Source organism: Sus scrofa, chromosome 18, assembly GCF_054392235.1.
Source record: "Sus scrofa isolate SSC_HxYL_T2T_F1_AM1 chromosome 18, Sscrofa_HxYL_maternal_Yorkshire_Landrace_v2.0, whole genome shotgun sequence".
NCBI lineage: Eukaryota > Metazoa > Chordata > Mammalia > Artiodactyla > Suidae > Sus > Sus scrofa.
In genome coordinates this window covers 53,219,513-53,241,837 of record NC_139400.1, presented here as the reverse complement: position 1 = coordinate 53,241,837, position 22,325 = coordinate 53,219,513, and the positions used below count along the sequence as shown (strand labels likewise).

Sequence of the window (22,325 nt, the reverse complement as noted above, 5' to 3'; positions counted from 1 at the left end):
TTCCTTCTGTGGCACAGTGGGTTAAGACTCTAACTGCAGCAGCTTGGGTCAATGCAGAGGCTCAGGTTTGATCCTTGGCCCAGTGCAGTGGGTTAAAGGATCTAGCATTGCTGCAGCTGCAGCATAGGTATGACCATATGCACAGATATGATTCCTGTGCAGCTTTGTTAAATTCAGTTGTTCTCCTTTGAAGTCAATGGAAGAAGATTTACGCATGAGAGTGAAAAAAAAAAGAGTTCAAGAGTAGATAGGGAGTTCCCATTGTGGCTAAGTGGGTTAAGAACTCAACGTAGCGTCTGCGAAGATGTGAGTTCCACCCTGGCTTCACTCAGTGGGTTAAGAATCTGGCCTTGCCACAAAACTGTGGCATAGGTCACAGATGCAGCTTGGATTCAGTGCTGCTGCATGGCTGTGGTGTGGGCTGGCAAGCTGCAGCTCTGACTCAACCCTTGGACAAGGAACTTCTATATGCCACAGGTGCGGCTATAAAAAGAAAAGTAGATAGGTTCTTATAATTTTTAGAATAAAAATGTGAATATTACAAAAAAAACCAAAGAGGTACAGAATATGAGCACTGCAAAAGATATAATATGGTTTAGTGAGTTTCCAGCTTATTCTTTTGAGACTTATGGCTTCATGGTCAAAGCTCCTGGGTAAACTGGGTGCTGTCTTATTGTTCTTTTAAACTTTTTTAAAATACATATTCCTTTCTCTCTCTCTCTCTCTTTTTTTTTTTTTTTTTGGCTGCAGCATGCAGGGGCTTGAGGTGGGATCTCAGTTCCTAGAACCCAGGCTGCAGGGGTGAAAGTGCCAGGTCCTAACCGCTAGACCACCAGGGAACTCCCCAAATATTCTTTTACAAATACCATTTCTTTGTCTTCCTTCCTTCACAGCTACCAGAAGAGCACCATTCAAAATGACTTCTATATTTATATACACATATGTATGTATCTAGGTATCTGCTAAGTCTGATCACTCCTCTTTCATCTAACTTAACAGTGTTGTCCACTATTGTGGGGCCACCTTTTTCTACTTTACTGATTTAAACATTATTGCTTTATGCTGTCAATGTTTGTTAAGATTCACCCACTTATCTGTATTTTTTGTCTATTTTTCATCCTGGCTTCTCAGACCTTCCTTCTACAATCATTATCCTTTCTGATAGTTACCCTTCAAATTTCCTGAATTGAAGATCTTCTGGTTATATACTGGATGCTTTTAGAAATGTCTGTTTTACCTTTGTATTTTCACCAGTCGTAAAATTCTAGTTTGATTATTTCTCTAAACATTTTGTAGATTTGATTCCACTACAGTCTGGTCTTTGTTGTGGCTGTGAAGAAGTCTGCTGCTAGTTTAATTATTCTTTTATGGATAATGTCCTTTTTTCCTCCAGATGCTTTCAATATTGTCTTTATGTCTTTGCTGTTTTGCAGCTATACTGTGATGGGTCTTAGTGTGAGTTTCTTATTATCCTTTTTGGGACTTGTGCTTTCTGAATCTGAACATTCATGTCTTTCATCCATTCCCCAAATTTCTATGTCATTATTACTGGCATGTTCTCTGAAATCATCTTGAACTTCGCTTAGACATTCATCAAAGGTCTTATTCTATTCTCCATTTTTAAAATACATATTCTTTTCTCTTTTTTTTTTGGCTGCAGCATGCAGGGGCTTGAGGTGGGATCTCAGTTCCTAGAACCCAGGCTGCAGGGGTGAAAGTGCCAGGTCGTAACCGCTAGACCACCAGGGAACTCCCCAAATATTCTTTCACAAATACCATTTCTTTGTCTCTTTCTCCTGAGTTCTGGTCAATTTCTTGAGTGATATCCTCCATTTTGCCAATTTGTTTTTCAATTCTAACCTATGAAGTTAAACATTTTGCTTTTAAATTATATTATCAGTTTTAAAAATATTTGGTTCTTTTTCAAATCTGCCTAGTGTTTTAAAGTATATTATTACTTTCTTTGAGTTTTTTTATTCTCTATTTATTTCATTAACATTTCATACCTGGTTATTTTATATTCTGTACCATCCATTCCAATATTCAAAATTCTTGGTGGTCTAATTCAGCTGTTATTGCTTCTGCTGACTCACTCATGGGACCTGTTACCCCAGGTACTCCATAATTTTGGATTCTGAGAGACTATTCAGCTTTATCTGTAGGAATCCTGCATGACCTGCGTTGAGGGGAGTCCCTCAGAGGGAATCTGTGTTTATCTTTGCCAGGCCCTGCAGGTCACACTACTCATCTGGGTCCACACTGGGTTAACTTCTCTTTCTTTCTTTCTTTTTTGCTTTTAAGGGCCACACTTGTGGCATATGGAGGTTCCCAGGCTAGGGGTTGAACTGGAGCTGCAGCTGCTGGCCTACACCACAGCCACAGCAACTCGGGATCTGAGCTGTGTCTGCAACCTACATACACTCCAGGTCATGGCAACGCCAAATCTCCAACCCACCAAGGGAGGCCAGGAATCAAACCCTCGTCCTTATGGATCCTAGTCAGGTTCGTTAACTGCTGAGCCACGAAGGGAACTCCTGGGTTAACTTCTTGACTTGAAGTTTCCTGAATTGCACAGGTAACATAAATTTAACCCCAAACCTTCTAAGGACAGGCTTGTGGTTCTGCATTTTCAGGGAAGATGTAATATTCCAACCCACAACCTAGGTTGAGATGGAGGACTTCCTTGTTATCTCCTTTTACAAGGTTTAATTTGGAAAGTGCATCCCTTCACTATTTTGGTTTTCTATGAAGGATCAGTTTCAAGTCTGCATCTTGCTTAGGCTTCAGATGGCCATTAAAATTCCAGTCTCTTGGTTAGAAAGATTGGCAAATTCCCTTAAAAAAAAAAAAAAAAAAAAAAAAAGGAAAAAAAATGGAAAAAAAAAAAAAAAAGATTGGCAAATGCCTACAGGATACCCTCGGATTCAGCTAACACCTGTTCTCCGGCTCTCTTCAGTTTAACTATTTGTTTATCCTTCCTTCCTTAATAGCTCGACTATGAAAGAGATGTTTATGATATTTCATCTGGCATTTCTAGGTATCCAGTTCTAAATACTTCCCCAAACAGGAGTTTCTAATTTTTTTTTTTTCTGATGAAGAAACTAAGTGCAGAAAAGTTCATCAATTTTAAAAAGGCACAGCAAAGCGGAAACTAAAACTCGGCCTCCGAACTCCTTATTCATATGCCTTCATGGATCACACAAAATAACTGCTGCTGCTTTTAGAGCTGGCATTTGTTGTGTCACTCCTAGTAACTCTCAAGATAACTCTGAAATCAGAAATCAATTTCCTCCCAATTGTGATAACTTGCTAAAGTAAGGTGAGATTAAATCATTGTCACAAGGTCATTATTACAGCTGTGAGATAAGAAGCCTGGATCTCTGCCTTCCAAGGCTGTAGTAGAGAATTTAGCTGTAACAACTTTTTCAAGCAAGTTCTGGCTTCTGAATCTGGATTTGAAAGCAGGGGTCACGGAGAGGAATGATTTGTAGTTATGAAACAGCCACGTTTTTCAGATTCATACAGGCCTATCTTACCAGCATCAAGACTTTCTCATGTGCAAAAACCCAAAGTTAAGCATCTTTACCGCATATTAGGAAAATAAGCATAATCTGAAAGGTATGTACACTTATCAATGTATTCCCCCAAAGTAAACTATTAAAAGGAATCTGGTTGACACTGGAGAGTACTGCAACTAGCAAATCTTGGAATAGGGAAAGCAGTATGTTTTTAAGGTTTCAATATAAAGAAAAAAGACACCTTAGGATTTCAGTGTTAGTCTCAAATGACTACATGTTAACAAACCACCACTGCCAATATATATACACACACCCCAATATAGAATAACCTAAGGCTTCCAGCTGTGGTTTTGTTTTGTTTCATTCCAAGTTCCTAAATATGCCATGAAATGAAGACATCATAAGGATTTCACATTTTTCTTCAATTTTTATCAATTTTCATCTTGTTCTCAGATGGTGTTCACCTTACTTAGCCTTTTTCAAATTTAAGAAAACTCAAATTGTGGGTCTGAAACTTCCTGTAGAGGGCGCTATTGATATTGTCAACTATATACCAAATATTAAAAAAAAATACATGGTTCATAAACTATAGTCTCTGCTTAGAAGTTGTTAGGTTGATATTTGGGAGAGTTGAATTAAACCAAAACCCTAAGCAGACTAATAACTCTTAAGCTCTTTAATACTTGTGATACCAGCGTGCCTCTGCTGCAGGCTTTTTAATGCTGGAGTCTGAGCATTCCCTCCCCTCCCCCTTTATTATTTAATGAACAATTCCTCTTCTGGTCTGTATTAACAATGGTGCTTGGAACTCGGCATCGATAACACACTGTATGCCCTGTTGTGCTACATGTTGAATGATTTGTGTGTCTTTGAGAAAGTCCAGCTTCTCTTCTTAATCTGGTATCCTGGAGGCTCTGTAATTTACTCCCACAGTTCCCTGCCATAACATATTTCATGTCAAGTGGGAGTTTTTTTTTTTTTTTTTAAACTCTTAATAGAGATATTTTCAAACAAAGACAGAGGGCAAAGAGGATCTTTTTAGGATATTAAATGAGAACATAACCATAGCTTATTTTTCTTTTGTATTATTATGAGGCAATTGATGGTTGCCTGGGGCTTTGTGGATGAATCAGACTTTTAATAAGTTTCAGTGAGAACAGTGTTCACCGAGATAAGTTAATTAATTGCTCTGCTGTGTGAAAGCTCATGTAGATAGTGTTTTATTCTACTGTGTAGACTGTTCATAAAAAAGCACACAATTCTTTACTACATGAACGCTTATCGGCCAAACTTCACAGAAAATGTTACTTTGCTTTTTTAAAAAAAGAAATTGTTAATAACCTTATTAAACCAGAAATGAAATACATTCCTGATCACTCTTCAAAGGTGGCACTGAAAAGAAATCTTGTCTTTTAGAGGCTCTGATGTCTTGCAACTATTGTTTACAAAACTATTTTGGATGGTGACAGATACCTCTCTCCTTAATATATTTAATCTTGGAATTTTGGCAAAATGCTTCTTTTTCTTCTGCATCACTTGGGTGATTTCAAACCAGAAGAATTCTTTGTCCCATCTTTATTCTGTCTCTGTGGCAGCATTGTAAGGGACTGTAAGAAAATGACTTCGAAAGCATCACTTGTTAATACAGTGGGCTTTTCTCCTGATGGCTACAATTTACATGCCAGGGGTCCTATAAGCCCTCCAGCATTTTCTTGATGCTATGAAGAGAAAAAAAAAAAATCAAAGTTTCTTAGAGTCTGGAATGCTTTCCCTGCCAATTGACAACAGAGTTCAAGTCGAGTTTATGATTTGGAGTCAAACCCAGACTTTCCTTATGCATTTTTAACTCTTTGAAAGATAGGTTGAAGATAGTATAGTATGCATTGCATGCCTCCTGCCACATTCGCTTTATTACTGATTGGATTTTTAAAGTCTTTGTTGATAACTTTGTTTTTTAGTTTTTTTTAATAGACAAAAAAACCCCACACATCAATTCACTCGGAGGCTCATTTAGCACCTTAATGCACTTGCTTTAATTTTTTTAATTAAAAATTGTAGGATAAAACTATATTTATATCATCACTTGATTTTTCTGCTCTAATTTGGTGTTCTGTTCAAATGTAGTATTATATAATAATTTTATCATAATTTTTCATAGGTGTTGGTATAGACTTTAGACCTCTTAGGGATTTCAATAAGTGCAATTTACATGTGGCGTAGGAAATCAGGCACTGTTCTCTCGTCTAAGAGAGTAATCACATCTCTCTCAAAGGGCAATGGGAGGATTAAATGACCTCATCTGAATAGCCTAGCACAGTGCCTGACACATAAGCACTCAACAATATTTTTCCTTTTTCTCCTTCTTCATTCCCTCATCTTAATGGGATTCCGTTTGTCACTACTAATATGCTCTTACCTATTATAGAATGAATCTTTTGGAACACAATTATGTGAGCAAAAAAATGTGTATTTAAAATATTTTGGGGGGTTCCCATTGTGTGGCTTTGTGGGTTAAGGACCTGACATTGTCTCTGTGAGGATATGGGTTTGATCTCTGGCCTTCCTCAGTGGGTTACAGGTCTGGTGAAGCCATGGCTGTGGCGCAGGCCAGGGAAAGGGGGCTGTGAGTGCCTAAGAGATTTTCTAGGTACAGGTAACACCTCAGTCCCGTAACTCAGACCTTGTCTGTCTCATGGCACAATTTCAGCTTTCGTGAATTCAGGCTTAATGCGGTTTCTTTGTTTACTCATTTATTCGTTTAAAATATAGCCATCTTGGAGTTCCCATCATGGCTCGGTGGTTAACAAATCTGACCAGGAACCATGAGGTTGTGGTTCGATCCCTGGCCTTGCTCAGTGGGTTAAGGCGTTGCTGTGAGCTGTGGTGTAGGTTGCAGAAGAGGCTTGGATCCCGAGTTGTTGTGGCTGTGGTGTAGGCCGGCAGCTACAGCTCCGATTTGACCCCTAGCCTGGGAACCTCCATGTGCCATGGGAGCAGCCCGGGAAACGTCAAAAATAAAAATAAATAAAAATAAATAAATAAATAAATAAATAAAATATAGCCATCTTAAGCCACAAAGGAGTGGTGTCTTTAGCCACTATTAATAATACCAACTATTTATATTGACTCTGACTCTCTTCTCAGAAACCTTGTTTCCTCAGACTCTGCATTTCATAAAGAAAGCAACAAGCTTAAAGTTTTAGATTTTCAAACATCTCTCCCCATCCCTTCTCTCCACGACATTTCCCCTACCTGCCAACTTGTTTCAACTTTTCTTAGTTATTCTGATAGTCTATTGATTGATGATGGATTCTGGTCTCATTACTCTTTCTGCTAGATCCTAATTACCTGTTCTCTCTTAGTCTTGTAAATATGATATAAATTAAGGTCAACTTTGGGCTTTTGGTCCAACATGTAAAGAACTTGGAAGTCATCAATCCCACATCCACAACTGAAAATAAGCAACTATCTGAGAGAAAGCAGTTTGTTCAAAATAATAACAGCCAAGATACACTGAGTAGCTATAGCTTATGGATAAGAGAAAGGAAAGCAAAGTTATAAGGGATGGGAAGTAAGAACTGGGAATTCTGTTCCAAGGTGCCTGTACTACCCATGAAGTGGTTTAGTGTTAATGTGGAACTTGAATTAAGAGGTGAACACATATTGCACATTCTAGGGAAACCACGCATTGTTTGTCTTAAAAGTGTAACTGATTGCTGTACAACTATAAATGTAATAAAATTCGAGTAATTAAAATAAAAAAATTTTAAAAGTGTAATTGATAATGAAAGAGAAAAGATGGAACCATATAAAATAGTTAAAAGTAGAGAAAGCAGGAGCTCCCACTGTGGTGCAACAGGATCAGCATCTTGGGAGCGTTTGGGATGTGGTTTCCATCCCTGGCCTGGCACGCTGGGTTAAGGATCCAGCATTGCAGCAGCTGCGGCTTAGGTTGCAACTGAGGCTCGGATCTGATCCCTGGCCTGGGAACTCCATATGCTGTGGGGTGACAAAAAATAAAAAAGGTGGGGGGAGAAAGCAGAAAAAGAGTGGAAGGCAAAAAAAAAAAAAAAAAAAAAAAAAAAGAACAAGAGCAACAAATAAAACACTTGCAAATATGGCAGATATAATTCCAACTACATTAATAATCACTTTAAATGTGAATGGTCCAAATGCACCAATTAAGAGAGAAACTGTCAGAGTGGATAAAAGGGACAAGATCTAACTACATGATGTCTACAAGAAATGTACTTTAAATATGGAGACACTAAAAGTAAAGGGATGGGGAAATATATACCATGCTAACACTAACCAAAAAAAAGCTAGAGTAGCTATATTAATTTTCAGATAAACCACTCCTTAACACAAATCATGCAGTCTTACAGTCAGATATTCTTTAGAAGCTAGCCCTTGCTTGCCTCCTTTTCATATAACTCATATGAAGAGAGTTCCCCATCTTTTAATATTGGGCACAAACTTCACCTGCTTTTTACTGTGCCTCCTGTAATTTAGTGATATGCTGTGCCAGTTGAGGGTTCAGAACTGATTTGGTTTCACCTAGAATTGAGAATTATTGCTCAAAATTTTGTCATGAAAAGAAGCCTGTTTGGGTATTCATCCTCTAACCCTTCAATTTTTATTTGCTTATGTAGAGGAAGACTAAAAGAATTATCAAACATTCCTGTTTTGTTTTAGCACACTTGGTCTTATACCTTTTTTTGAATTGGAGTGACTTTTATGTATTTGGCAATATTCATCAAAGTTATCTTTCTTCTCCTTTGAAAGGATAGAGCTTCTCTCTTTTCTGAAAGAGTAAAGGACTGCAATTACTTCCCTGGGGGACAGGGAGTTATGAGAAAACTATTTGGAGGTTTTCAGGTGAAATTTACTGTATACCTAGAAACAATTCTCTAAATTTCCCTTCAAAAAGGGCCTGTATTAGACTTTTCTCATGGAAGACAAACACAAACCCTTTTCAGTGATGTCTGTGGATCTCATCATAATCTCAGATTCCAAGATTCAACTAGCTTGGGGTACTCACCTATTCTCAAGGGGAACAAGCCCATTCCAAAGCAGGATATGGCCGTTTCCATTAGTGGTCAAGGGCAATTTCTCTCCACACTGGCTTTGCAGTATGAACTTCATACTTTTATAGAGTCTTCATTCAAGTGACATGATTTAGAGAGGGTGAAGATGAACATTTGTTAGGAACAAAGTAAAGGAAGGAGAGGCCCTGCCTTCTCACTGATCTTCCTGATGTTTCTGTTTTCAGTTTTCCTTCCTGCTGTAGCCTTGGTGCATGTCAGGACAAGGCTGGTGTTAACCCAGGTTCCCCCCACCCTTGTCTTTCTCCAACTGGCTCTGTTGGGGAGCAAATATCTGACTTGCACTCCAGGTTGCAACAGGTTGGTCTACACTGTGTACCACATGCAGCAGGAGGTGCTCCAATTGCAGAGAGCATCCTCAACATCTTCATTTCCATGAAGACAGAAAACTCTCTTTTCCGGCCGGGGGCCAAGAATGTCAAGTCAAAGGAGGTATTCGATGAAATGGCCTGCAAAGTAGGGCGAGGAGTTCCTTTTCTATTTTTTTCTTTTTTCCTGTAACAACGCTAGGCAAATTCCTCAGAAATCAGATTGGCAAGGGCAAGGAAGGGGTGGGCTGGGACTCGGGAATTTGGGCTTGCTGACTGCATGCCATTCCCTTGCCACATAGCACAAACCGATGCCAACTGCCGAAAATAAAGATCTAAGTCAGAAAAGCAATGTAGGCACAAGGCAATCATCAGCTCAATTAAACTGGTTATTCCACAAATAACCTAGAAACAGCAAGATTGCCAAACAATCTCCAGCCCCTGAGACATTTGCAAATGAGCATGACAAACTGAGATTTTTTTCTTTCTTTGTAGCCATACACTGTCACATTTTAATGATGGATTATAGACATAGACTTTTGGCAGCAGACTGTGGCAAACATGATTCTACCCTTATTTTCTTTTAATCAGAAGATACAAAAGCTTATGGGTATATGGCACTGTGCCCAAGAAAGAGTTAGATAAAGCTCTAGAAAGAGGAATGTGAGATGATGGGAATATACATATATTTACCCTTCTTTTTGAATGCAGGGCAGATATGCTTTTATTGCTCTAAGACACATTATCTTTTGTTTTATTTTAGGTGGTATTTTTGCACCTGTTGGTGATGTTTATAATAAAGTATAAAACTAGCTGGTACAGCATATGTATGTAATTCTATAACATATACTAGTCTATAGCAATGTCATTTTAAAATGGCAAATTAAACATTTTTTCATAAGCGAGTAATATAATCTCATAATGTCATAAATATGAAAGTAACATGTTATTTCTATAGTCAGGATGTCAGGAAGATATTATTTAAGCATTTAATGGGATCAGAGGCTTAGTGCGCAGAAAATATATTTTTCCTGTAATGTTTCCTGTGTCTGTTTTACTTAGTTTAATCATTTTAATTGCAATTTATTTTTATTTTTAAAACAGAACCATAACTCTTGGGTTCTAGTATTTTTTTATTTTTGGCAAGTTGAAGAATACCAGGTAACACTGTAAGAATGAAACCCTAACTTCTGTATTCTTCTGTTTTGTCCCCGTCTCGGTCTCTATCTCCTCCTCCTTCTCCTTATATTCCTCTCCTCCTCCTCCTTATATTCCTCTCCTCCTCCTCCTTATATTCCTTTCCTCTCCTCCTTCTCCTTATATTCTGGACTATTTACCTTTATTAATTTCACTGGGCTATGAGTAGAAAAAAGAGGAAAAAATCTGGATCTCTTTTTATGAAGACAGACAACCTTATAATACATTTTTTTTCTTTTTTTTTTTTTGGCTGCGTCCACAGCATATGAAAGTTCCTGGGCCAGGGATTGAACCTGTATCACAGCAGTAATCTGAGCTACAGCAGTGACAATGTCACAGATCCTTAACCTGCTAGGCCACCAGGGAACTCCTGTAATACGTTTGAAATGCCACGATGGTATACATTTTCTTGCAAAGTTTTCTTGTCTTGGATGGGAGGGTTAAATAATATATGGAAAATGATTTCCCCAAAAGAACTTACTCTTAAACAGTAATGTAATAAATCAAAAACACAGAGAAAAACATCTAAAATGTGGACTGGAAAAAAAACCTACAGCTTTGGTTTAGGTCCCATATGTGTGGATGTGTGACATCCATCAGTAGGATAAACAGTGCCTGGTGGCTGATTTACAGAGTGAGATTCCTCTCCAAAAAGGCAGCCATTTAGCCCTTGACAATGCAATGAGTGATGGCTGCTGTATTCCAGAAGGATCTACTCAGGGAAGCAAAATTTGGCACAGGGTGGGACCCACATAAAGAGGTGGGGAGACGAAAGAACCCCATCTGTCTGGACCTCGGGTTGGAGCCAGCCTCTAGAGGATACCTCACCTCCCTCTCCTTCCATTTGTGGGATACTGAGGATTTGCCCTAAGGGGGCCCATACCTGCCACAGCTGCCCCTTGACAGGTTCTTTGGATTAGTGAATCAGGATAGAAAAGGTTCCTCTTTAAAAACAACAGCCAAAGACAAACAAAAAAACCCCTGATTCATCAGCCTAGGTTTAAAACCCTGGTCTTCATGTTTGGCAATTAGAATGACCACGGGTGAGTTCAGTAACGCTAACTCAGCAGTGCTAAGGCTTGACTTGCGCCCTCACAATCCCACCTTTGCCACAGAGCTTCCCATTATTCTGGAAATATTCTATGGCTACCATTCCTTTATCACACAAGGCCCTACCCACAAAAAGAAAGCACTAAAGTCCAAGTTTAATTCAAATGCCCCAGTGAAGGAGAATATGGTAGGACCATCAAAGCAGTTAGACTCTGGTATTTAAGTCTTGGGCTTTAACCTCAGGTTTCATGAATTCAAATCCCAGTTCCAGAAGGAGAGGTAATGAGGAGTTATTGTCTATTATATATAGGGTTTCCTTTGGGGATGATGAAAAAGTTCTGGAAATACATGACAGTGATCATTACACAACAGTGTAGATGTACTTAATGCTACCAGATTGTACACTTAAAATGACTAAAAAGGTAAGTAATTTTTATGTTCTATATATTAACCACAAAAATTAACCACAAATAAATGTTGGAGAGGACGTGGAGAAAAGGGAACCCTCCTACACTCTTAGTAGGAATGTAAATTGGTGCAGCCACTTTGGAAAACAGCATGGAGATATCTCAAAAAACTGAAAATAGAAGTACCATATGATCCAGCAATTCTACTCCTGAGTCTTTATCAAACAAAACAAAACCACTAACCCAAAAAGGTACATGCACCCCAGTGTTCATAACAGCATTATTTACAATTGCAAAGATAGGGAAATGACCTAAGTGTTGATCCACAGATGAATGGATACATAAGATGTGATATAATACATACAGACACACACACTCACAATGGAATACCACTCAGCCATAAAAAAGAATGAAAATTTGCCATTTGAAACAACATGGATGGACTCGGAGGGTATTAGGATAAGTGAAATACATATCAGAGAGAAAGACGAATACTGTATGATATCACTTATATGTGGAATCTAAAAAGTAAAACAAACTAGTGAATATAACAAAACAGAACCAGACTTTCAGGTATAGAGAACAAACTAGTGGTTTTCAGTGGGGAGAGGGGAGAAGGGAGAGGCAGGACAAGGGTGGGTACAAACTACTAGGTATCAAATAAGCTACAAGGATATATACTACATGGAATTCCCATTGTGGCTCAACAGGTTAAGAACCCAACACAGTGTCCATGACGATGTGGGTTAGATCCCTGGCCTTGCTCAGTGGGTTAAGGATCTGGGGTTGCCACAAACTGCGACACAAGTTGCAGATGTAACTCCAATTTGGTGTTGCAGTAGCTATGGCATAGGCCTGCAGCTGCAGCTCCAATTCACCCCATAGCCCAGGAACTTCCATATGCCACAGGTGCAGCCATGAAAAGAAAACAAAAAAAAGATATATAGTACAACGCAAAGAATATAGCCAATATTTTATAATACCTACAAATGGAATATAACCTTCAAAAATTGTGAATAACTGTGTTGCACACCTGAAATGTATATAATATTGTACACCAACTATATATCAATTTAAAAACATGAAAAAAAAAAAGAATCCCAATTCCACCTCTTGTCAGTCATTTAGGCAAGTTGCTGCACCTCTCTGTAATTCAGTTTCCTCTGTAGAATAGAGGATGATAATAATAATACTAACTTCACAGGGTTATCCTAATTGAATGAGATGTGTAGGACAGACTTACACTGACTGCTGACAAAGTTAGCTGTTGTTATGATTTATAGTATGAATTCTGTCATACTATCACATCTGCATTTGTGATATAGTCCTTTATTTGCAGGTTTCTTTGTAGAAACCACTAATTTCAGTTTTGCTTATAAGACAGACTTGCATCTGTTTGATATCTCATGTAAGAATTTAATTACTCTTAAAAGGTGCTCTATGCGTAAAGGTGTGGGGACAGGGGATACTCCTGCTCATTGTGGGTTGGACAGTAAATTGGTGCTACCATTCTGGAAGGCTATCAAGCTAGAGATAACAACATTTAAAACATGCATAGCCTGTGACCCTGCAATATCATTTCTGTGAAAAGTACTTATATATGTGTGAACAAGTACATGAACAGGTGTCCACTATAGCACTGATTATAATAGCAACAAATTGGAAACTACAGGAATATCCATTCAAAGTGAACTGAGGGACTGCACCCAAACAACAGAATCTTATATAACCATGAAAAAGGATCATGCCATATTATAACATTCCTCTGGACAGATGTCACAATACATTGTAAAACTGAACACTAAATTATGGGAAAAAGCAGTTTGAGAATAGAATATGTAGTCTGACCACATTCAGGCAATTTCTGTTTATAGTATAATATAATCTCCAGAAGGATATTCATCAAACTTTTTAGTGGTTATCTTTAGATGGGATTATAGATAGAAATCTATTTTCTATTTTAAACCCTTTGTGTTACTTAAGGTTTTTACAAGCATATATTAATTTTATAACCTGCAGAAACAATAAAACATTTCCATTAAAAAAAAAAAAAGATCATAAGGGACCTCTTTGGCTATGGAGAGAAAGAGAAGAGAAAGCTCTCATATTTCTCAAGACATTATTCTAATGTAAAACTAGATATTTATTTATTTTTGTTGTACTCAGGGCATGCAGAAGTTCCTGGGCCTGGGATTGAACCACAGCAGTGACAATGCCAGACCCTTAACTGCTAGGCCATTGGGGAACTCCCCAATTGAAACTTTTTATTTTTATGTAGCATGCCCCCAGATCTGAGTCCATAAAAAGAAAGCAGATGAGTGACTATTGAAAGGAAAGCCATAAATAGGGTTCCAGAAATCTTAACTATCTTTGCATTTGTCTTCCTCTGGCAAATTTAGTGTTTCGAGTATCCCTTCAGCCACCACGCCAATGACCCCCACCTTCTCTGCCTTTGCTGATTTTTATTCTCAGTGGGGCTAAGGTCAAAGTCATGTTTGGCAGCCCTCTGTCGTAATAAATACTCAGGGCAGCCATTGGTTCTCTTGACCACAATCCCCCCCAACACAAATGGGACTTCTACATGCCTGGATCACCTACGACGGCCAGGACTTGTGATTCAGGGTCCTCCGATTTTCATCAAACAGGTTTACTGCTCCTCTCTACAAACACAGGATTCAGCCTATGAAAGGTTACAGCTCCCACAAAAAGATGATGGAGAGGCCAACAGCTTTCAGCCTCTGCTGTACATATGTGTGCATGGGTTGCTCAACAAAACAAAATAATGTTATGCGGAGAATGAGAGAGATGGGAGTGTCTTGAAATAAAGGCCACTGTAGCAGGATATGATGGACAACGGGGATTCTAGAGTTAGAACTGGATTCAAAACCTAGCTGCCTTACTTATTAGCTGTGTGACCTTGTCAAATTACTTAGCCTCTCTGAGCTTTAATACTTCCACCAATAAAACAGGAGTAATAACATCTTTCACTCAGAGCTGTCAGGACTCAATGAGATAAAATATACAATGGGCTTGAAGCACAGTTTGTGCTCACAGGTAGTAGTGTTTTTTGCTTCCCCTCAGACTTTGGCGTAGCATTAAATAGCAATAGCAGCCCTGAAAATAGATGGTTTTTTTCTAAACAGCACAATGTTCCAGGGTACTGTCTGTGTTGCATTCTCATGTAAGGGCACTGTTGTGAAAGCTATAGAGAGAATATTTTAAAACCAGGGTGGGGGATGGGGAAGCTTTATATTTTCTGACTCTCTCAGTGGGCAATTTTCAGGATTCAAATGAGGTTGAGAATCACTTTCCAGGTTTTTAAATATTCTCTATCATGTAAGAATGAGGAGGAATCGCTGATCAATTAGGTTTAAAAGCTACTGAGATTCTCAAGAATCATTTAAATAAGGTACTTATAAATGCCCCTAAAGAGATGAGAATAACCTTTCATGTCAGCAGTACATGAGTTAAACATGTGGTTAACGATGATATAAAAAGAGGTTCCATGTGAAATATCAGTTCATATGAGGCGACACTCAATATTAATTTATGTGATATCAATAATGTTTTAGTCTAAATGAACCTTCCCTAGATATAAAACACTCCTAATTATAGTAAAACCGTTACTTTCCACTTACCATTGATCTTAAGGAAATGACTAAAATTTTTGGAGTGTGCTGACACAGCGCTTCTCTTCTGGGTCATTATTCAGAGCAGGTGTCAATCTCTTTCACTTAATCCCCAGGCAGGAGAGAAAAAGAGAGAAGTTTTTTGTTTAATCAGGTCTCTCTTTAAAAAAATAAAAAGAAACATCTTAAGACAAGTAACTTTTATAGGAATGTTAACACTTTAATATTCTTTGGGATAGGTGAAGCTTTTGATTTCCAGCCCAGTTCAAGAGAAAACATTACATTTTATAAGGTGGTGAATATAATAACCCTAAAGGAACAGGTCAAGCCATCAGCAACTGATGGCTTTCCAGATGAGGTCTCCCAAGCTCGCCAAGTGACCAGGCTCCCCTTTGTTCAACAACACTGCAGACCTGACATGAACTCTCACCTCCACCGCAAGAGTATGGCATTTTCAAGCTATACCTGCTGGGATTTTAAGAAGTGATTCCAGAAAACCTAAACCACACAAGAGTTAATACACAACTGCTGGTGTAAAAATGCATTTATTTGTCAAGACTGGAAGAGATCATTGTGATGGTTTCAACTTGAACAGGAGCCAGTGTAAAACTGCTTTGTTGCCCACATCTGCCCAAATTTAGGGCAGATGTGTTCATCTAACTCCTTCAAATGCAAGTGGCGTATACAAAGGCCCTTAATTTGAGGTCAGATTGGATTGATTCCTCCATTCGAATCCACAGAACTTCAGTATTACCGCTTACCTGCAATTATATGTAATGGACATTTGCTGCGAACATTCTAGGCGACACGCCTATGTGCTAAGCCTTGACATGGATTCTTTTATGAAATTCTCCCCTAAACCTCATTAAGGCATCACAGGCTCTAACATTTTTTTGCAATATGCCAGGCATTGTTTTAAGCACTTTACATATATTAACTTATTGAGTCCTTGCAATATCCTGGCAGGTTGATGCTGATATTAGCTCCATTTTACAGATGAAGAATCTGAAGTTCAGAGAGGTTAAAAACTGGCCAGGGTCACACACTTCGTAAGTGACAAAGCTGAAGCTGCTAGACCTCCTGCTGTGCTTGCCCTTATTCTCAGCCTGTTGAGCCTGGCTCCAGGGGCACGGTGGCTTGCATCAATCATTTGTCTGTACTTAAGGCTGGCTACATAATTCTTGGACCTGGTGCTAACTGAAGTTGCAGGGCCTCTTGTTCAAAAGACTGGCGAAAAGTGCCATTAAAGATATTAAATAGAAAGGTTCTCCTCTCTCCCACAGTCAATCTCTCAACTTGTCACAGTGTTTTTAATTTGCTATTTAACGTTCAAGGCAACAAAAAAACTAAAATATTATTAGCACTCATTTTACCACTCATCTTTATACTGTGCAATACCAGTTTTGAATGTGAACATGTTAACTCGTCCGTGGCATCAGTGAATTCACACAATTTGTATTTCCCGGCTCCTATGTGCGTATGTATTTCGTTCTTATCCGCGCAGGGGAAATGCTACACAAAATGAACTCAGCTGTCTTTTATCTCATTTCTCCGTGTGCACACACTACCAATACTCTGCCTTCTGTGTACTCATGAGTAAAGAAAGACTGAAAGGAAAAGAGCTGCTCTGTCTTTCCCTTTCCTTCTGTGGCATCATTTTCAATGGAAATGGTTAGTTGTCCGACACAGAGACCAACACCAGTAAGACAGGGCTGCTTCGTTTTTCGTGTGTCTTTGAGCGCCTCTGCCTTTTTTCTGAGTTCCAAGAATGTTCTGCTCTGAAAGGAAAACAGGACTTCTCAGGGCTGTCCGCTCCCGCCTCACCACCATCCCGCCTGCCGCACAGGGAAAAAGGCTTACCTGGTAGCGGCTTCGCAACCCTCCGAACTCCCTGGCATCTCGGGTCCCCCAGCCCTTTGCGCACGGGAAGCGTCAGGAGCGTTGAATGCAAATGAGATGGGAGGGTACAGTGGGCATGCTTGGCGCTCTGCACAAGCGCCTGGGCTCCGCGCATGCTCTATGTCCCATTGGACTTCCGGGAGGCCCTGGTACTGCGCCTGTGGTCTGGGTGGTGCCGTGTCCTAGGTGTGCTCTCTTGGGTAAGCTCCGCGCTGCTCTAAGACTCGATCTCTTCATTGCAAATGAGAACAGGTCCAACCACCTCCTAGAATTATTGTGAAAAGTAACTGAAAGAACACATTTAAAGCTCTTAGCCCAAGCCTTGGCCCAGAGAAAATGAAATGCTTGGTAAGTGTTAGCTAGCCTTGCTGTAGTTGTTGCTGTGTTAAGATGCATTTTGCAATTCCATTTATTTGGAACTCTTTATCCGTTAAAATAATGAAGACACTTGGGGAATATTCCTCTTAGAAGAGAGAGAAACTTCCCAGTGGTCCATAGCAAGGGGTTTAACCAGAAACCTAGCAAGTGTTAACTCAGTTAAGAAAAGCCTTGCTGGAGTTCCCATTGTGGCCAGGCAGAAAGCAATCCAACTAGAATCCATGAGGATGTGGGTTTGATCCCCGGCCTGGCTCAGTGGGTTAAGGATCCCGCATTGCTGTGAGCTGTGGTGTAGGTCGAAGATGCCACTGGGATCCTGTGTTGCTGTGGCTGGTGTAGGCCAGCAGCTGCAGCTCTGATTCCACCCCCTAGCTTGGGAATTTCCATATGCCTTGGGTGTGGCCCTAAAAAAAAAAAAAAAAAGAAAGAAAGTAAAGAAAAGCAAAAAGCCTGGAATGACAGAAAAAAGGGGAAAGGTGCCTCTGAGTGGTGCACATAGGAGGGACAGGGAAGCCTTCTCAGGGATATATGTGTCTTTAGGGGAAGCAGCTAGAGGGTTTGTCTTAGGCATGTGAGCCCAGGGTCATGTTTGTTTTTGTTTTTTTTTTTTTTCTTTTTCAATGTGGCAGGCAGCATCCTCTCAGGTCACTGCCCATCTGTGAATTCACTTGACCAGAGTCACTTGAAGTGGGGTCCCCAGACACATGTGTCAGAATCACAAATGCAGAATCCTGGGCCCAATGCCAGACGTTCGGACTGGGGAAGTCTGACTCAAGAAACCGTCTTAACAATTTGCCCGAGTACTTGTTTTGCCGCCAAGTTTGAGAACTTCTGCAGGAACCTAGGAACTGGGAAGGAGACCTTTTTTTTTCTCCCCAGTACTGGGCAGACCTCTGTTGAATGTTGGAGAAATGACTGGATCCAAAGCATGATGATTTCTCCTCATCCAAGGATCCTTAGGATCGTTCTCCTCAGGCCTCACATTCCGTAGGAAAATACTGGTAAGGCTGTAAATTGGTTAAAATATTAAAATTCTTCCATGGCGGTTAGTAAATAATCCCTGCTTTGACCTCTGTGCTACTCTACTGGCCCAGCTGCCTGGGCCTCTTCCTTGGGCTGCCACGTGATCCAGTGACTAAAGGGTTAACCTCTGCTCTCCCAGGGGGTCAGTGTAGGTGCAAGGTAGCTCTTCCTAGGTCCAGCCAGTGTGGTGTCTTATGGTTAGCCTTGTGCTTCACCTGTTCTCCTACTCTGTGGAGGGTGGTGAGGAAGGTAGGAAGGGCCCTGGGTGGGTGGTACCCCAGCTAGTTTACCTTGACTCTAGGGTCCCTGTCTCCACATATCTCTCAGGCCGTAATGGGCAGAGTCCTAGTAGGTAATGTGGCATTGCTGGAGGTGGTGCTGGCACACCAGCAGGCAAATGCCCCAGGTTATGGCTGCCACCTGCTAAGGTACTCCTTGAGATGCTCTTGCATGGCTGCTTCTAGGAATTGCAGCCCCCATGGGACTCTGGCTCCGAGAGATCCTGACAGAGACATGGTGAGCACGAGGCCTGCAGAGATTCACACCCACAAACCTGAGGGCTCTGTTGGCATGGTTTGGCAGATGAGAGCCTGCTTGGTACAGATGGTGCATGTATGGGTTAGTGTGGGGCTGGGATGGGTCTGGGGACACAGGTTCTTTTTGCATTTATTTGGTTAAGTTTGCTAAAATCACTGGCTCTCCTTCTGTCATGGCATTGGCCACATTAATTTCATTGATAAAAGTGAGGGTAAGTACTTATTTGTCCTGTGCCAGCCTCACTTTGGAGTCCACGTTCATAAATACCACCTGTCTTTTTCATTTTACATTTAAAAAATTGTATGTATGGGTGATTTATTTGGTAACAGAGATCTGAAATATACAGAAAACTGTAATGCAATGGCTAGAAACATTGTGAATGAAATTGCTGTCAGTTCAGCAGAAGCTAAGAGGTGAGTCAGCACCACAAACAATATGGCTGATGTGGAGAAATTATCTGTCCATTGAGACTCCAAGTAACCTAATGATTATCAAGTTTTTGGGGAAGTCATTGGAAGAGTCCCATGTGTATTCTCTTGTCAACCGTGGTGTAGACAGGGTGATGTTTACCTGGTAACAGCACATCAAACAAAAGATCAGCAACAATTTTCAAGGATGGACAACTGATTTGGATAGTATTAGAAACTGATGAGCTACTTGCTTTAAAACTCAAATATATGCTTCTGTTTAGAGAATATTGGGAATTAAATGTTTTAAATTTATATGTTGATTAACTAATTACAGGTTTTAAACTCTTTTGATCATCATCTCAGTTTTGCTTATTCAATTCTCCATTCTATTCCTTTGGTCCACACCTGTCAGCCGGAAGAAGAGATGAGCTCTCTGACTGAGCATTGATAAGTTAGGCTGTCTGCCTTTTCTGTCTCAAGGTTGCTCCTTGTCTGGTTCACGCTTTTTCTTTAAGGGAGAAGGAGGTAGATCCTTGCTTTAGGTGGAAAAGGATGTCCAGCTAATTGAGTAGGAATGTGGGCAAGGAGGCTGTTCCTCAGGAGGCTGTTGCTTTCTTCTGTAAACACAGGTAATTGAGCTGTCATTTTAAAAGTTTTATTAGTTAAGATTCAAGTTAGGACTGGAGCCCTTCTTTTGCAATTCCTTCAGGGCTACACGTGGAAGAGAACAAATAGGAAACGCAGTGATGAGTTCTGAATCAAGCTGTGGGAAAGGAATAGTCAGCAGTCCCTGTGGTCTCAAGAAACACCAAGAAAGAGAGTTGTTTAAACACTTAAAAAATAGAAAGGAAACACAGAGCTCTTCCATTTAGTATGGCAAAACCAGCTCAGAAGTATGTGACGATCCAGGCAAAGCACGACAGTTTCTAGCCAGTCCAGTCATGATTCTCTGGCAAACTGCACAGTCATGGTTATGATGCATTGGGATGAGAGGTGCTATATAAATGTCAGATGTTACATAAATGTCAGGAATGATTATTGTTTGTTAATGGGGGCTAAACTGTTCCTAAGCAAAGCTTGGACTCCCAGCCAACTCGTCCTCAGCAAAGGTTCTAACCATCAATAACCCATGAGAATGGAAAGCTCCGCCCTGGTTCTAGAAAGGAGTCCAGTTAGGATTTGGAGTTTTAAAACAGGGGCGGAGGGAGTTCCCATCGTGGCGCAGTGGTTAACGAATCCGACTAGGAACCATGAGGTTGCGGGTTCGGTCCCTGCCCTTGCTCAGTGGGTTAACAATCCGGCGTTGCCGTGAGCTGTGGTGTAGGTTGCAGACGCGGCTCGGATCCCGAGTTGCTGTGGCTCTGGCGTAGGCCGGTGGCTACAGCTCCAATTCAACCCCTAGCCTGGGAACCTCCATATGCCGCGGGAGCGGCCCAAGAGATAGCAACAACAACAACAACAAAAGACGAAAAAAAAAAAAAAAAAAAAAAAAAAAAAAATAAAATAAAACAGGGGCGGGAGTTATCCAGTGGCTTCAGGCCAGCCCCCTAAGCTTCTGGAATTTGCCTTGGCTCCCTGTAAAATGGGGATAATTATAACACCTGCCCTACTTCTCCTTGTGCTGGGTTGTTGTGAGAATCAGGGGAGTTCCACGTGGGTTCCAGTGCTTTGCAAAGTGTGAGCTGCTGCAAGGATGACCGTGGTGCTCTGAGATGTCTGGCATCTCCTGGATTTAGCCTCTGCCTTCCCTTTGAGTCCGACTCACAGAGAGAACATCCGAATGGAAATTAAGCTGGGGATGGCCATGGTGACCTGGCTGATGCTGAAAACACCAGGCTCCTTCTCTCACTGAGCTGTCAGGAACGTACTGCAGACCAGGGCCCCGAATCCTGCATTCCGGCTCTGGCTCTGCCACTTGCCAGCTTATGAGCTTGGGCAAGTAACAGAGGAGGCTCTGGAAGTGAGCGCCAAGGGCCCTTCCGGATCTGACGCTGAGTCTAAATCAGGCTCATCATTTGGCTCTAGCTGTAATTCACCTTTCGCCTGCAGGAACAACGCTCCTTCCAGCTTCTCACACTCATGAAGCAGGGGTCTTGGGAAGGACAGGGGCATCACATTCCAAATGAGTGTGCACAATAAAGAAGTTATTCCTTTGGAGGTGAAATGGGGCGCGGCGGGGGGGGGGGAGGGCCGTGAAAAGGGGTGTCGAGTGAATGCTCTGAGAAGCCAGGATGCAGGGAACACTGTAATGAGGTCACGACTGTCGCAGGCAAAAAGGAGCTGGACATCTGCTGGTGGGGGAAGGGGGAGCGTTCCTCATTTCTGTTTGTAGAAAGTCTCTTCCCGCATTCGTCTGCACCCCCTCCCCACCCTTCCTCTACTCCCCATTCCCACCCTTCCCCTACTCCCCGTCCCCACACCTTTCAAATGCCACCAGGCCCTCCTCACGGGAGAGCCCAGGTCCCTGCCTCCTCCGTGGTCCCGTCTGAAACCGTGACGATTGTTTCCAAGCTGACTCACACCACTAATGTCAGGGAGCCGTGTCACACGGCGCTGGCCTCTGCAAGCTGTTGCTCGCGCGGTCGCCGCTGCCGCCGCCGCTCCCCCGCGGGTGCACCAGAGTCGGCTGGTGGGGCGGTGCGCGGGCGGGGCCCGCCCCCTCGGCGCGCCGGCCCCGCCCCTCCCTCCTCCCCCCACCCCCCCACGGGCCGCAATGATTTAGAAGTTCAGGAATCCCACGTGACGTCACCGGGGGGGTGATGTAATGCACTCTAAATAGAATGTATTGTAATCTTTGCTCAGTCCAACGTGGTCCCTTCACCCGGGCTCCGCTCTTGCCTTCTCCACACTTGTTTGGTAAGTTC

The 22,325-nt window shown here is 41.2% G+C and overlaps 1 protein-coding gene and 1 long non-coding RNA gene across 12 annotated transcripts in view; one reads left to right on the top strand and one right to left on the bottom strand.

Moving 5' to 3' along the window:
* LOC102167346 (uncharacterized) overlaps positions 1 to 17,272 on the bottom strand; it is a 55,091-nt gene extending 37,819 nt beyond the window's left edge. For both annotated transcript variants that reach the window (XR_002340315.2, XR_002340316.2), the window contains exons 1-2: positions 17,075 to 17,272; positions 15,224 to 15,318 (exon numbers count right to left, since the gene is read on the bottom strand). This is a non-coding gene — a long non-coding RNA (uncharacterized LOC102167346). The remainder of the gene's footprint in view (positions 1 to 15,223; positions 15,319 to 17,074) is intronic.
* Positions 17,244 to 22,325, top strand: part of CREB5 (cAMP responsive element binding protein 5) — a 424,373-nt gene continuing 419,291 nt past the window's right edge. For 7 of the 10 annotated variants that reach the window (XM_085005643.1, XM_085005639.1, XM_085005638.1 and 4 more), the window contains exon 1: positions 22,262 to 22,317. The gene's annotated coding sequence lies outside the window, so the exon portion shown is untranslated. Of the gene's footprint in view, positions 17,462 to 18,120; positions 18,493 to 22,261; positions 22,318 to 22,325 lie in introns of those variants that run through there. The other 3 variants (XM_085005645.1, XM_085005641.1, XM_085005648.1) reach the window with 2 other exon arrangements.